Source organism: Paramormyrops kingsleyae, chromosome 3 (assembly GCF_048594095.1).
Source record: "Paramormyrops kingsleyae isolate MSU_618 chromosome 3, PKINGS_0.4, whole genome shotgun sequence".
Lineage (NCBI taxonomy): Eukaryota > Metazoa > Chordata > Actinopteri > Osteoglossiformes > Mormyridae > Paramormyrops > Paramormyrops kingsleyae.
The window spans coordinates 35,870,347-35,885,938 of NC_132799.1; the positions used below are offsets into that span (position 1 = coordinate 35,870,347).

The following is a 15,592-nucleotide window of genomic DNA, read 5'->3' on the forward strand; positions in this document are numbered from 1 at the left end:
TGTGTCATATTATCTTCATACTCGATTTACAATATATTCAGCTTTCAATGGGTTCAATGGGTTTATTGGGACGTTACTCCTTCGTAAGTTGAGGAGCATCTGTATTACAATCAGAAAAATACTTGTTTTTTTGTGCTGCTTCGCTCTCCTTCAGGCACAGACACACACACACACGCACATGTAGGGTAAACATATCCTTATGGAGACCGCTCATTCATTTCAATGGGAAAAATGCTAACGCTAACTATGTCAACCTTAACCCCTACCCAGCCCTAACCATAACCATAAGAAACCTAACAAAATACAAGAATTCTTGCATTTTTAGTTTTTTCATAGCAGTCACCAATTTTTATAAAATAGAGTTTTCCCTTATGGGGACCAGGAAACCGGTCCCCATAAGGGGAAAAAAAACGGATATTTATCACGTTATGGGGACATTATGTCCCCATAAGGATAGGTGAACCCGCTCACACACACACACACACACAGACACACAGATAGATACACGACAATCTGCAAAGTCATGCTGTGAAAAAAGAGCCAGACAGGACTCACACTCAGCAGGACTTGCTATTTTATAGTTTACACCATGGTCTACAGCCAGAAACTGCTTTTACTAAGCCAAGTAGAAAACAAGTGGCAGTTTAAACAGTTATATGCAAGTGTCCAAGTAGCCTGAATCCATAGAACAACAAACCTGTGTCATTTTTGGGGATGTCGTGATGCTGAATGCACCATGTCATCATGATTAGCAGCTAGCAGCTAAAAGTGAGTCGCAGCTGACCTTTAACCTCGTGGGTGTTACAGTAGGCATTAAACGCATAAGCGGGATGCTGACCCGCTGCCTCAACCATCCAAACATTTCTGCATAATGGGCTGAATAGCTTTGATCCCTTTTCCTTGCCTGGTAACAGGTCAGAGGTCCCCATTCCAGGGCTGTCACATGTAGCCTCAGATGCTAAATGGAGTCACTGGGGTTTTTGAGAACTCTGCGACTATTCAGCTGCACTCCATGTTTTTTCTGAAGAAGATCTGTTTGCTAGCTTCTCAAAATCAGATAGATTTTTAATAATATACACACACACACACACACACACACACACACACACACACACACACACACGTTGAGTAAACATATCTTTATGGGGACCGCTCATTCATTTCTATGGGAAAAATACTAATACTAATACTATGACAACCTTAACCCCTACCCTGCCCTAACCATAACCATAAGTAACCAAACAAAATACAAGAGTTTTTGCATTTTTAGTTTTTTTCATTGCAGTTACGGATTTTTACAAAATAGAGTTTTCCCATATGGGGACCAAGAATCTGGTCCCCATAAGGTAAAAAAACGGGCATTCATCACGTTGTGGGGACATTTAGTCCCCACAAGGTAAGGTATATCTGGACCACACACACACACACACACACACATATATACTGTATATAACATAACATAACTATAATGCAAATTTGATATTAGTTAATTTTTATTTAGCAGTGTTCCCATGCATGAGAGAAATTCAAGCTGTACTTTAGAAGTCATTTAGAGGTCAACACAGAGGTCATATGGGAATTGCCTGCTTGTTTGAAAGAGAAGCTTTTCAAGTTTGGTCTGTTTCGAAATTGAATTGTATTTTTGGCATCTGTATCATACTTTGGAGTCAACTCTGCAACCGCCGAGCCTGAACTGCATGACTATGACCTATAAGCACTGCTTAGACCAGGGGTCTCCAACTCCAGTCCTGGAGAGCTACTATCCAGTAGGTTTTCTGCCCCACTTGGCTTCTGATGAGCCACACCTGTTCCTGGTATTTACCTGCGAACAGGTGTGGCTCATCAGAAGCTGGGTATGATAGAAAACCTACTGGACAGTAGCTCTCCAGGACCGGAGTTGGAGACCCCTGGCTTAGACCTTTGCATGTCCTTCACCCCTGATTAAAACACCAGCAGCCGTACCTATTAACACAGAAAACAACACACAATCCTGCTAAAACATTGAAAAAGTCACAAAAAAGTAGAAAAGCGAGAAATGTACTACATTCTTTCAAGTTTATGCCAGTTTTCCAGTATGTAATGAGAAATTTAAAAAGCATTCTGGAGATGCCATGCCTGCTTCTCCAGGTAGGACGCTGACAGTAGGGCTGGGCTGCATGTAATTCATGTTTCCAATCATTGGCAGTATATCTGCAGACTTAATTAATCATCCCCTGGTTGCCTTGTTCATTCCCTTCGCTGAACACTCTGCTCGGTGTACAGCTTGGGAGATGGTGCAGATCTATTTGTTTGTGTCCCAGCATTCCCTGTGCAGCCGACGAATTAAATCATCCTGGGGGAGTTATCATTGTTTGCTGCTAATTTAGAATTATTTTCGAACATGCGCTAAGACCCTTTTATCAGGTCCCTCCTAATAGGACAGTTGCTCTGCTCTTTAAACTGTGGATTTTCTGTTCCAGTTTAGATTAGAATTAATAATCACATGTACACACACCCCATAACCGTAAAATCCTGCTTTATTTTTCACATACTTATTGAGCTGGTATTAACAGATAACTCAGTGGGCACTCAACTAGCGAAGAGGTCCCCAATTATGAAGATTATGGAAATAAATTTAAATATACTTAATCATCCAATTGATGTTAAAATCACTTCCCAATGAGCAACAACTCAGTGGCCAAATCCCCACAAAAGACAAGGAGAGGACAGAAAGCTAATATGCTACGTTTCCTGCTGTAAGGACAGCACTTCTTCTTCTTCTGCTTCTTTTCCTCCTCCTCCACCCTTTTCTTCACCTTGGCCTCCTCCTCCACCTTTTGCTGCCCCCCGCTCTAATAAGGTATACCAAGCCACCAGATGTGATTCACTGGACATAGTGGGTGGAGCGAGAGAATCCGAGGACTGTGTGCCCGATTGCAGTGCTTTACATACATTTATGCATCTACTATACACAATGCTCTCTGATACTTAAAAAAGACAAGTTATTTAGCAAATGATTTTGTCCAAAGTGACATACATACAAGTGAGGATCAGAGAGCAGGCTCAGTAGTCCGAAGGTGCAATTGGGGTGAAGCACGTTGCTCAAGGGCCCCACAGTGATATAATTATTATGCTGGTCATGGGACATGAACCCATGACCACCCAACCATGGGCAAAGACCATGGAACTGTAGACCACAGGCCTCACTACATAGAGAACCTGAGTTTGCCAGATATTACATAAAGATGCATACACACTGAATATAGGTCCTCATATGTCATTGACTTTACCCATCGTACCTCCCTATTCCACAATGGAAAATTATGGTCAAAAACACAAAATTATGAAAACCTGTGATGGCACACCGGCACCAGTTTTTGCAAGAGCTATTTTAACATATACATTTTAGTGCAGGAATCATACTGTGCACCTGCAATTTAACAAGTACTGCCTGCCATACTATACAAATACGTCTACTGAGAATAGCAACAGAACTTCCTTCAGATATGTGGGCTTAAATGTCATATATTTAGAGGTAAAGTTTTTAGGTAAGCTCCAAATCTTTCTGAGCTGTTCGGTAACAATCAGGAATCAGGAAGTGATATATTGGACCTTGCGGTAGTTTTGGTTTGAGGAACACTTTTCTGGAGAGATGCTTCACAGAAAGCTGCAGGGACACCCTGCTTTGAATCTTGAAGTCCTGGTTGGCATGGCGACCGTGTTCAGTGTTACTGAAATGTGTCCCTCTCTCCATTCTTCATCTGAACAGAGTTTTATTTTAATCTCCTTCCAACGGCGCTTCTGCGACTTTCTGCTCCAGCTCAAAGGGGATGATGACAGCTCTCTTGCCCCCCCTCCACTTTGGAGTCCTTCCAGCCGCTTCTTCAAACCTACAGAGGAGCATGAGGGCGACCTGCTAGGCCCAGCCAAGGAGAGGCGGTGAAAGTGCTCCCCACTGGACCGGGTCTGAGATGGCTAGCAACAAAAAAGGTTGGAACATCAAATATGGATGGAATGACCTCACCCACATCCCTACACAAACACAAACTTTGTTTTCTTGACCACTAGCACACCATGTTCGGCTGATCAATACATCATCACGTTATTTATTTCACTAATTAAGTTAATTAATTAAGTGAACTGCTGATGAAGTTTAATGAAATGAGATGAGGTGCCCTTGAGGAGAGTTCTGGGAAGACGGTGTTCATCAAGCCATCCAGCAAGATATCAGTAACATTTTGGAGAACAGAAGAAATTCGTACTTTTCTCAAGTTATTGTTCATTTTCATACATTTTAATGCTAAATTGTGTTTTTCCCTGAGCAAATATACACTTAGTAGCCACATAAATAGCTTTAAGCATTTTTTTTCACTGCTCAAGACTTTTGCACAGTATTGTACATTACAAAAAGATTAAAGGCAAGTGTTTGAATTGGCAGAACTTCTAACTTTTACCGTGTCCCTGTTTTATGGGACTGTGATGTAATGATCACATATGCGCATAGAATTCCTCTCACAGCACAGTGGTTAAAATTTCCCAAGGCTGAGGTGCAGCCCTAAGTGTAGATTGAGGGTTAACAGAATGGTTTATTTTCAGAGGGCTGTATGATGGGTGGGGGCAGGGCAGGGTGGACTGTTGGGGGGGGGGGGGGTCCCTTTTCGTCTAGGAACCTGTGGTTGATTTAAGCTGCAAGCAGGGACTGACCCAGAAAGCAGGGTGTGGCCCATCTGTTGAAAAGGTTCTTGATAATATTAAAGGTACACGTGTCCTTAACATTTCTTTTTTTTTACTTTTATTAATGGTGTCAGCATGTAAATACAGATGTCTCTCCATCTTGCCCATATGCTCGCGGTAAATTTCCGTAGTTATGAACATTGAAAAAAATTGGAAAGATTCACAAGATAATCCAACCCTTTGCAAAGACTCCATAAACAATTTCATAATAAGAGAAATACTTGCTTTAGGAGTATGAATGAAAGATATGTCTTGATATTTTGAATGTGTACTATGGGGCAATGTATTGAGATGAGAAAGGTGTCCTGCCCCGATCGTCCACTCCTTCCGTGTGCCACGCTCCCTCGTTAACCCCGTGTGGATTCCCAGTGTTTACCAGCTGTTCCTGATTGTTGTCATTAGTCCATTGTATTTAGTCTGTGTTTCCGTTTGTTTCCCCAGTCCAGTCATTGTATTGTCAATCTGTTATTGCTTGCCTTTCGTGTGATTAAACCCCGTGTTCCCCGATTCCTGGCTTCCTGCGCATTTGTCTGCGCTCCGGGCCCTAACCGGCGTGACAAAAGGAAAGAGCATCCAAAAAATGGGCAATTTATTCATAAATAATTTCAATTGGATTTAATTTTCAATGTGATAAAAAAAAATATCTGTAGCTCTGAGTTATCACTGATAACATGCTTGGTCTGAAAGTTCTGCTTTTTAATGTGGCAAGGCGGGGTGACCTCTTCTGAAAGGCATCTACTGCAATGGTTTGGAGGAATGGGGCTCAGGAAAGGGAACGTGCCCCATCCCTGACTGCCGTCTGGGGGCCCCGAGGATGGGCGGTGAAGGGGGTAGGAGGGGGCCAGTCTCCTGGAGGACACTTGATTGGAAACATCTGGAAACTGGAAGAGCACGGGGGCCTAGCACGCTCGAAATTCAAACCAGATGTTTCAAGTCAGAGTACTGAGCTCTCTTACTGGATGTGCAACATTTAAGGGGCTGAATTTAAGTTGCTATAGAACTGAGACACACTTACACACATTATTTATTTGCTGTCAGTTGCAATTATTTTTAATTATATGCAATTGTCAATAAACATGTTGCAAAATAGTGAGGTATGTTTTCATTTGCCTGTTTATATAAAGTGGGTAAGTCCTTACAAGCAGGTCTATATACATTTTTAATATGACTATAAGAATTGGAAGAGCTGGGCACAGTGGTTAGTACTGTTGCTTCACACATCTCGGACAAGGGTTTGAGTCCCCAGGCTGGCTCTGTGTGTGGAGTTTGCATTGTCTCCCTATGTCATTGTGGGATTTCCTCTGCATTCTACAGTTTCTCCCCACAGTTCAAAAACATGCTAAGTTGAACCGGAGTTACCAGACTGTCCATAGGTGTGACTAGCTTTTGTGTCCTGAGATGTTGGTGCCCAATCCTGAGTTATTCCCTGCCTTGCGGCTGTAGTTACTGCTCTGTGACCCTGAATAGGTCAAGTGGGCACAGAAAATGGAAGGAAGGAACCAGAACAGACGTCATAATGAGGCAACAGGGTGCAAAGATGCAGATTCACTTCTTGTGTCGTTATGTTTGCCTGCATAATTCGTATATAACGCGGTGTAATTATATCAAGCGCTACGAGAGAGTGGCAGTGTTGTGTTCCGCTCTTAGGCCACTTTAGTCAAGTTCAAGTCAAGACCAATTCTTTAACAAACTAAGTCAAGACCAAGTCCGACGGGGGCAGGTCTGAGATGAGAGCGTGTCCATTACCGGAGCTGGGCATCTGAGTCCAGAAAAACACAAGTTCAATTCTAGACCACAAACCTGAATTCAAAAACTATACATTTAAAAAATATCTGAAATCTTTAATTTTAAATTATTTCTTTAAAATGACCTAAGACCTAATAATTATTTTCAAGTAAGAAATCATTTTTTGCAACACTTGCACTCCGCAGTGTGCTTCTCTATAGCGGATGTCTTTCACAGAAACTTGTTATGGTTTATATATGCGAAACAGATCATTTCTGACTTGGCAGACATGATGAGGATGGGAGTTAACTCTGTGGGTGCGAGCAAAATACTGGAAAAACACTGAAGCTAATGTAGAAAATGGGGGGGGGGACAGTTGCATACAGGCTGCAGACATGGACTCGAGAAGTTTTTTCATGTGACAAGGGTTCGAGTCTGAGTCAAAACTGAAGTGAGTCCTTTCATATGTAGACTCCAGACTGGACTCAAGGGCCACAGCTCTAGAGAGATCCTGTTATGTGCGGGAAGATGATGAAACAGCTTTCCGGGGAGTCCTGGTCCTAGAGGAGTCACACAGCATTTTTCATTAACATCCTCTCTGACTAATCATTGCTCAAAACACTATATATACAATAACAACTGTATATATGGACCTTTAAATCCCTCCCTGAATCTCAAGTGGAGAATTATTTTATCATAAAATAATAATATAACAATACACCAACACAAATTACACAATTTACAATGTGGCCTTGTATAATTAAGGATCATAATGATTATTTATTATGAATAATTCATAGCCACATTAGCATTTTAATTTATACATATATAAGCGAGCGAAGGCACATTTATTAAATGTACAGTTGCTTGTATGAACATGTTCCCGCAATAGTTGCCTTTAATTAATCTTGCATTGAAAATTCACTATGCAAATTCTTTCCCATAATGTTAATATTAGGAGCAACAAGCTCTTGTCCCAGTAAATATAAAAAGGAGTTTCCTTTGCACGGCCTGGTAGCCTTTCGCCTGCTGATTTGGACTGCAGTCAAGCATTATATGGCAAAGCAATCTCGGACAATGCTAATTACACAAGTTTTCAGATTAATGTATACTTATTAACTAAAACCACATTCAGTTATTCCAGTGTAAAAATACAATTGCCAATATATGATAATGTATCTGCCAAATGGAAATTAGATGTGTTACCCTTTATAGAAATGATCTAATTCCTCCAGCACCGTATGGTGAAATCTTATCGGCACAGATATTTTTATATTACGTCCATATTTTTAAAGGGGCGGTGGGACCAGAGAAAAATATTTCCCACAGAAATACAGAGGGTGCTGAAAGTGCACTTGGTCTGTGCAGTGTACAGGAATACCTCAGGCCAGACGGCTGGCTGTCCCTGAAGCCAAGGTATTTTTTATTACCAAATAAAAGATTTTTTTCAGCCTATTTCACTCCTTTTAATTCATGCTTAGGAACTCAGCATAGCCTTATATTCAGTATGTATAGGTTAAATTCATGTATTCACTCTGTATTTGTATACATATGTTTAATCCAGTATTTTCCATTATCTCCCTGAACGTGTGCCTTCAGGTACAGTCATTGAATTTGTAATGGGGTCACTATTCTTGCATGTTGTTTATGATTTGAGTTCTGATTCCAGTACAGAGTTTAACTGCACCTTAAAAAGGTTCACATGTATATATGTAAATATGCAGTGCTTGAAGTGGGCCGCAGTGGAACGCAGTTCCGCAACTTCTGTATTTTCGTCTTTTGGGTTCCGCCACTTTTTTCTGCGTTCCGGTACTTACTGAAACTGATCCGACGCAGCGACAGTGGCCAGAGAAAATTAGAGTTCCTGCACTTATTTTTTCCCACTTCAAGCACTGCAAATATGCTGTTAGTTATACATGAGATTTCAGCGCATCACAATGGAGGCAACTGCTGCTACCCAAGACTTTCCACACTGACTGATTATTTGCTTCACTCGGCCCTTTGTGTGTTTAATGTACTTATTTTTGTCTGCCCTGACCTGTAAACCAATTTGGATGAAAGCGTGTTCCAGATAAATCAATTTCACCGTGAATAAAGGCAAACATAACTGGATCCCCCACCCCCCCCCCCCACCTCCCCCCCGGCGCCAATGCGATGACGTTACCTGTCATACAGATGACCAAAAAAACAGGTTGAAATATCAGAGCAAATGATACAGAGTGTATTGAAAGCAACTCCTAGCACACTGCCACTTAACATCCTATCATGATTAGCATCATGGCTAGCAGAGAGGTAAAGGAAGATAAAAGAGTGGGGTAGGTAGGTAGGTAGGTAGGTAGATAGATAGATAGATAGATAGATAGATAGATAGATAGATAGATAGAATCATTGATTCTTGGAGATGCTGTTATAGTGTGCAGACAACTTTCCGCAGTTTAGTTCCACTCAGCGCATTCGAGGTCAAGGTAGTTATCAGGAAATCCTAAGCCATTCTACGTGATCTGTGGTGAATCATTCCTCTCCAGATAGCAGTGGAACCTTCCATGATGACAGTGTTCCCACCCACAGGGCACAAAAGGTCCCTGAATGGTTTTGTGAGCTTGAAAACGACGTGATCCCGCAGCTGTGGCCATGCTGGCCACTGTGAATGAATTCCATGCTTAAGGGAGACCCTTCATATTGCTGGAGGTGATATTTTTAACCACTATTAATAAAACAATAACTTGACTCTATCATTCATCAAGACACATTATTTCTATGATGATTTCAAGCCATTCTGCTGTTTATAAAAGAAAACTTAAAGGAAGGAAATTAATGCCAGAATCTATTAGTGCATGATTCATAAATTCTATATATATCTTCATTTTCCATCTATATTCTGATGGCTCATCCAGTACAGGGTCATCTGGAGCCAATCCCAGGTAGCATAGAGTTATGTTGAAGATACCAGAGTCCCACTGGGAAGCCACACCTATATGCTCATCCCAGGCAGGAACAGCATGACTCCCCACTGCATCACATGCTGCCTATTCTATTATGTACTCTATTGATCTGTTTATATAATTAGATAAAGCACAATGAAAAAGAGTAAAAAGTGAAACTAAATTATCTGTACTTTAACCTCATGAAGTCAATTCCCGCCAGCGAAGGGACAGCTAATTGCTAATCGCTACTCACATTGCAAGTTACATCATCGCCAGCTCACAGCTGCCTCCACACTGCCGTACCACGGCACTGCAGGATCTGTCACGATTCTCTTCGAGGCATGACATACGAGCTCGAGCCTGTCCAGCTGCCTCCGAGGCTGAGAAGGTCCTTCAAGGCACACGAGTAAGAGAAAGACATCCATAGTGCCTATCAGCACACATACGGAAGGTTATAGTGTATGAGAGTAATGGGGTTCGGCCCTGGAAAAATATCGTTACGGCCAATCTACTGACTTTCTACCTGCTTCATTCAGAGACAGATTATTATCTTTGGAAAAAGGTGTCATTTCTCTATCAGTAGGAGATACTGGCCGTAATTCATATTTTTCTATCTTGTTTTTTGTGGGACAGACCATTGCACCCCTTGAGCCAAATCACGTCCTTGGCTGAGGAAATTACGCAATGCACACAGTTCCCAACCCACAATATAAGGCTGAAGGTTAGGAACACTAAGCAAAGTAACATTTGATTAGCTGATGCTAGAGTGACAATTTCCCACTGGATGGGGTACTGCAGTGCCTGTTTTTCTATGAATGATGTTGCATTATTATATTGTATTATATTGTATATTATATAGTATGATAGAAATACATTAATACAATTACATATTATATTGTCTTATTATAACATATGGTCATAGAGTCGCAGTTTGAATACTCATCTTGGGATCTTGGGAAGGCTTTCAGTGTTCAGAGATCTCTTTGTGAGATATGACATTTCCACTGTCTCATGGGAAGTGGTATGGGATAGGATATTCTGAGCATCGGTGTAAAACCTACGGGACAGCTCTGTATCCCACACAGGAGGGGAGCGAGGGAGCACCAAAGCTGCACCATCGATGAAACCTCGCCAGCTCATCCAGAGGCTCTGTCTCCATCCTCCGTGCCTGCAAACCTCCACATTATACTGGATGTTTAATGTCAGAGAGCACCGACTCTGCATGCTGAATGCTGCTCTTGTTAGCGAGGGGATAGACATGCCGGATTTGCAGCTGTAAAGTGTGAATAACATACTCAGTCGTGGTTGCCCCTAATCAGTTTGCTCTTTTTAATATAATTGTTGGACAAACTAAATGTTTTTCAGTTGGTTAGCTTATTTGGTTTATAGAATTCAGGCATGGCGCTCAGAGAATGTGAATCTCATAAGTATGAAAAAGAATATTAGACAAATATTTAGTCAAAATGATGTTCGGACCAGTAGTTTTACACTTTCTCACGCTGCCAGTTTTACCCCAAAGCGCTTATCTAAATACGATGTTACGGTGATCTGGGAACATGTACGAGGACACACAGGGCAAACATTCACACACAATCACGGACTAAGTGAACATCAGAGACACCAGTCTACCTCAACGGTACGTCCTTGGGGTGTGGGAGAAAACACACACACACACACACACACACACACAGAGTTGCACCATATCATTTATACAGGCAGACATCGCCTGAAGTGAATCAGCTAACACGCTGTGGTTTACTGTACTACATTTGATGACTGAATTTTACTTTTGATCAGCAATTCAGATTTTTCTAATGGGACTTTCAGCCTGGGTAGAAACCTCAGATAACACTGTCCAGCACCAGTAAATGAAAGAGCATGGGTGTTATTCTGACTGTGGACACTAGAGTTGCCAACCGTCCCGAATTGTCCGGGACATCCCGAAATATGGGTGATTTTGATTTGTCCCTTCACGGGATGTCCTGGACAATTCGGGACGGTTGGCAACCCTAGTGGTCACAGTTACTAGGCCCACCCAGGTCTAATCTTGTGAAAGTGATTAATTGTCATCGCTGACATGCCACAGCACACAACAGCGAAATGTGTCCCCTGCACTTAACCCATATGCGACATCGTGACATAGCAGTAGGCAGCTAATTCAGCACCCAGGGAACAGTGTTTGGGGGCCAGTACCTTGCTGATAAAGGATTTCAACCAGCAACGTTGCACTAATAAAAAAAGGATATACCACGTCATTAGGAATTGCAGTTTTCAACTACAGGATACGGTCATGTGGTACCTGATGCACTGGTCATTTTCAATTATGAGCGTCTTTTCAATTTGGCTAAAATTAATGTTATTTACAACGATGTCATTTAGTATGCGTCACCTAGGTAACAGGACGTTCCTGTGGGACACATAGCAGGCAGTACGTGACCTCCTTGCCAGGGGTTGTTTACTATGCTGTTACAATGGTACTTAATTCAATTACTTAATTAAATCCCACCTGAGCCAACAAATGAGCATCGTTCCTGCGATGTAAACATTGCCGGGATGGCGGGGGATTCCAGAGATACGCAGGTGGCCTTGTGGCATCCGGAGCCGACAATGCCGCTGGCTTCGTTCGACAGGAGGGCACGCGCGTTCCGTTCCGCCTTTGCGAATGGCCCTTTTCGTCGCGAGCGCAGCACCGGCGGAGTGACGCACGACGCGGTTCCCCTTCACGCACGCAAACTGCGAGCCGCGGTGCTGATTGGTGAGAGATAGCAACTGGATCTGGCCACCAAATAGCTAAGGTCGCGCACGACCTCCCACAACATTAAAAAGTGACAAAAATAAAAACGCAGCAAGTGCAAGAAGAACCTCTGAGCAGCTTAATCCCTTAAGCACATTCTCATTAATTCTTAAATACTTATGGGGACTGAAGCACTAATTATGACCACGCGACGCTAAGACGAAATTATTTTAATCACTATATATTTAATCACCCTTCTGTAGGTATGAAGCTAGTTTAATTATTATATTAAATTTTTTGGTTGCCTGTTTAAAGTATATAATTAATATTTGTATTTTATCATTTAAAATATGTAATTAAAAAGTTGCATGCCATCCAAGAGCTTAACACACACACACACACACACACGTACTGTATTCATACTCCAGTTTCTGTGCTGAGGGCAACCACCGGGAAGTCCTCTGCTGTATAATTGTGATTTTTTTTCAGGAAATTTGAAATTTATTGACTGTATGTTAGTGCGTTTTAGAAGGCTTCATATGAATGGGAGATTTGCATTTGTATAAATTTGAATTCAATCTGCTGACAACCCTGACGGTGACGTGGTTACTGTGAAGGTTAATGCAGTTAAAATCTCATCACTGGAAACCAATGTTATGCTGCCCCCTGTCAGTTACATATAGGAATTACACTGTTGTGGAACTTACTGTATTTTTTACCCGCGCTATGGGCCTACCTTTAAGATAATATTCCTTAGTGATTTATGCTGTGTCTGTCGTGCTAATAAATTAATGCTTCTTCGGCTTTCTACATTTAATATGCTAATCACCGCTGGATCCCAAGAACATGTGTGGCTTTAATTAACACAGAATAGATTTCCCAGACTGGTTCTTGCATTGCTGTTGTTCATTGCTCAGCCAAACGTAAACTTAATTACAGGCAAGCCATATTATAAAACAAACTAATCTAAATCATACGATAAAACGTATGAAAGCTGTTATAGACAGAACGTTGTTCTGTTTGAAACAACATAGAGGTCTGTAGTATGATAGAAAAGGGTCTGTTTTATTTCTGGTTGTCATTTCAGAGTGGATGTCTAATTACAGAGATGGTGGAATGAACTACTTATCAGAAATGAAGGGGTGTACAACCACAATACAGGTCCCTCCATCCTCAAGTCTAAGAAGGATCTTTTAGGGAGGAGCCCAGGACTCAACCAACCTTTGTATAGCCATGGTTTGTATTTTAAAGCAAGGAAATAGCCTTTATTCAGCAGTTTATTATATATACATGAATTGAGTAGCATGTTAACACGCTGACTGATCACAGGCGCTTAATTGCAGAGGGAGACCCCGAATCCCAGAGGGAATAAACATAATTTCAGCATTAATGGAAACATCTGTCATTGCTGGCTAGGATTTCTCAAGTGAGATGACCTTCTCCTCTGCTCCAATGGTGAATAATCAATCATCGGCTGCAGAAGTTAAATGAATCAAAGTAACTAAATGGGTTTAAAACAAGGGAACAACGAAATGGTGGTGCTAGTTGTGAACGTCCAAATAAAAACATATCACTGAGCTTTCCATTTCAAAAGCAATAATATTATAATGTTCTAGATTGCAGTCATGTTGTTCTAGATCCTAGATCCTAGATCCTAAAAGACAAGAGTTTGAAGCTGTATGCTATTCGAGCATGGGGCAAATTCTGGCAACAGAGTAACATGATAAAAATTCAATACAAGCAGAGCTGATTTCTGACCCCTTTGAGATATAAAACAAAAATATGTTCAACAGGACCACCACACGGTTCTGGTAACTCAAAACTAATGTCAAGTCATATAAACTAAGAAACTCACTAAACGTTTTCCCCTAAACAGGACTATCAATCACAAGACATTTAGTTTATTCATCTGTTTGCACATTGACATTATCCCTTTATGCAATATTTAATTTGAAATTACAGCCAAGTCAACCTAAATGCACAAGTCTACTAATCAAAAATAGGGTATAATACTTGTGATATGACATGAAATAGTTTTTTTCTGCCAGTAAACATTAAAAGGTATGCATGCAAATCCTCAACATGCATTATTGAACTTTCCATTTAAATTTACATATGATATCAAGAATTCCAGGTATAAGTTTCCTTATCTGGAAGGACACATCTTCTGTTTGAAGCACTTTCAAACACACTACTATATAGAGCAAGGCTTATTTGCCACAATAAATAATAAATACACATTATTTACCTTCTAATGAATTTTTCAGGATTTTTGCAAATGTATTACAAATAAAAACTCATATTTCCTGCTAAGTCTTTTACAGAAATATTTCAATCCTTTATCCGTTATTGTGTAGGACCATCAGCAGCTAGTACAGCAGCGGGACTCATTGGATTTGTTTCTACCAGGTCTGCACGCCTGGACAGATTGGACAATTTCTCCCATTCTTCCTCACAGGTCTTTTAAATTTCTGCTCAGCTCCCTCTCTAATCTTCAGGTTTCGCCACTGAAGATCCACACTTCCACTGTGCCACTCAAGGACATCCAGACAGTTGTACCTGAAGCCACTCGAGCATTGTTTTGGCCGTGTGCTTTGGATTGCCATGCTAAAGGTTATCCAAGCTTGTGTCCACTTCGGGTCAGGTTTTCTTCATGGACTTCTCAGGATCTGGCTTAGTTTACCTTCTTGGTCCTGACCAGATTCCCAGTCCCACTGAAGCACCCCTGCAACATGATTCAGCCAGGATAATGCTTCACCATCGGATTGGTATTAGCCAGATGATGGACAGTACCTGGTTCTGACCAGACAATCAGTTCAATTTTTGTCTTGCTAGATAAGAGACTTTGCATAGTGTCATTATAAACGGTGTTAAAACTTATGTACATGTGTCAATGACAATGTAGAAATAATCAAGTAAATCTGCTTTTAAATAAACATAATAAATTCTGCAGAAATTTGTGGATACCTTTTGACCCAAGGGTGTAGATATAGGTATGGATGGTAGGGATATATATGTCCCTACCAGTATTGTGGGAGTACCATGTGTGTTTAGGGGGCGGGAGTTTGAGGCTGAGTTGGTCTCATCTAATACTTTATTTATTTATTTATTTATTAAATTTCTCAAACAAGATAACAATATAGTGCATTTACAATATAACAAAAAGCAATATACAAGACTAAATGGTTAAGAACAAGGCAGTTGTCAAAAAAAAGAGCATTAAAAGAATAGTATAGGTCAGGAATACTATAAGGCAGCATACAAGTACTGTAAAGTGACCTATCATATAAGGATAAAAAAACAAAAGACAAAAAACAAAAAGTACGCACATACTGTACAATCTCGTTACATCAATCGAAAAGCAAGGTGTGAGTTACAATTAAGTTACATTAGTCTAATGATGCCGTCCACAGGAGAACTTCATTTTTAAAGCCAACAAAAAACGGAGTAGTTTTCAAGAAGCGGCATTTGTCAATGTAAAATTTTGCAACTATGA

General features: G+C 40.9%; 1 long non-coding RNA gene across 1 annotated transcript; it reads right to left on the bottom strand.

The window, feature by feature from the left end:
- Positions 1 to 2,498: 2,498 nt before the first annotated feature.
- On the bottom strand, positions 2,499 to 12,005 carry LOC111845703 (uncharacterized). The gene is made up of 2 exons (XR_002838699.2): positions 11,869 to 12,005; positions 2,499 to 3,954 (listed from the first exon to the last, which is right to left on the bottom strand). It is a non-coding gene; the product is annotated as an uncharacterized lncRNA (long non-coding RNA).
- Positions 12,006 to 15,592: the final 3,587 nt, after the last annotated feature.